Source organism: Pteropus vampyrus, unplaced genomic scaffold (genome assembly GCF_000151845.1).
Source record: "Pteropus vampyrus isolate Shadow unplaced genomic scaffold, Pvam_2.0 Scaffold180, whole genome shotgun sequence".
NCBI classification, from domain to species: Eukaryota; Metazoa; Chordata; class Mammalia; order Chiroptera; family Pteropodidae; genus Pteropus; species Pteropus vampyrus.
Genome location: NW_011888961.1, coordinates 1,374,133 through 1,375,972, shown reverse-complemented (window position 1 = coordinate 1,375,972; position 1,840 = coordinate 1,374,133). Strand labels below are relative to the sequence as shown.

Below are 1,840 nucleotides of genomic sequence, written 5' to 3'. Positions count from 1 at the left end.
GAGAGTATGTAAACATACTTCTACATATAGACAAAAATGAGATACATAAAAGATATGGTATCTGATTTTTTTCTAATTAAAAAAATCCCCCCTAGCTTTACTGAGATATAATTAACATAGAACTGAGAGTGGCTGATATTAACTTGTATATTTTATAGCTAGTAAGGTTGAGTACTTTTACACAGATAATTGGATAGATCAAATAATCAGCTATTGACCTGAATTATATTAATTTCTCCAGCAGGTTTGTGGAGATGTTAAGATAAGATTTGTATACTTTTTTTTGTCTTTATAGTTCTTCTTACAGCAGCTGATATAAAACTAGTTTTGTACATTCAGGAGTAGGTACTCCTGAATACATATATTAAGAGGAAATACAAATCATAGAATTATTGTGGTATTTATGAGCTAATCAGATCATACAAGCAAAGCACAGAGCAGCAGAAGGAGAAGAACAGCCTAAAGCTAGTAAAGAAATAATTGTGTCGTTGGAGCACTCAAGACTAAATGATAAATGTGAGGAGAAAATTAATAATAATAATAATAGCCTAAATTTAATTTTTATTATCCTGTTCCAATGAATCCAGATGCCATTGTGAGGTAGGCAGCTTCTATATACATAACCATCCGGGAAACTTAGAACACAGCAGTTAAGAGCACGGGCTTTGCATCCAGGGCTGGCTTTGGGCCAGGTATTCTACTTATTCCCAAGTGACCTTGGGCAAAGATTGCTTAGTCTCTCTTAGATTCAATTCCATCAGCTGCAATATGAGGATACTAATACCTACTTCACTATATTGTTGTGTGGTGAAAAGAGAATTTATGTAAGCCCTTAGTACAGAGTCTGATACATAATAGGAGCCTGATAAATAGTAGCTGTAACTGTCATTACCTAGGTGCATAAAACGTCATCTGCTGCCAGCATCTTCTGCTAAGGTCACTGTGCTGTGTCTCCGCATCATTCTTGGACGGTAAAGTGACTGTGAAGTAGGTTTAATTTCGCCTCTTCATTAATGAATTTAGCCATGTGGCCTGTTAGCTGGTTTAATTCACCATTCGCCCCCATTATGTTTCAAGTGATGCTGTCTTTCTGAACCCAGAAGGCAACAAAAATGACCAACTAGAGGAAATGCAATAAGAAGACCACCCACCTACTCAGATACCACTACACACCTATTAAAATGGGATTAAAAAAGACTTACCGTACCAAATGTTGGTGAAGATGTGGAAGAAATGGAGCTTGCACGTACTCCTGATGTACGATCAAGAAATGGTTTACCAGTCTACGGCTATGCTGCCTTGAACAAGCCCGATCTCATCTGATCTCGGAAGCTAAGCAGGGTCGGGCCTGGTTAGTACTTGGATGGGAGACCACCTAGGAAAACCAAGTGTTGCAGGCCTAAAAACTAAGGGATTGTCAGCTGACAAGGTCCTTGCAAACTGTGAGGTCAACCAAGGGTTGCCTCACCTAAAAAAAAAAAAAAAATGTTTACCCTGGAAAACAATTGAGCAGTTTCTTAAAACGTTAAAAATATATCTACCATATGAGCCAATATTCCACTTCTAGAATTTCACACAAGAACAAAGGAAATATATGTTCATATAAAGACTTGTACATAAATGTTCATAGGAGCTTGTTGGTTATAGCCCCAAACTAGACACGACCCAAACGTTCATCAACAGATGAGAGGATAATCAAATTTCAGTATCTCCGTACAATGGAATACACTCAGCAATAAAAAAGGAAGGAAGTATTGATACACAAAACGATATGGATGAATGTCAAGATAATTATACTGAATGAAAGAAATCAGAGCTAAAAAAGAAGTGTACACTGATT

The 1,840-nt window shown here is 37.0% G+C and overlaps 1 pseudogene; it reads left to right on the top strand.

Moving 5' to 3' along the window:
• The first annotated feature begins 1,281 nt into the window (after nucleotides 1–1,281).
• Nucleotides 1,282–1,400, top strand: LOC111746237 (annotated as a pseudogene).
• The last annotated feature ends 440 nt before the right edge of the window (nucleotides 1,401–1,840 follow it).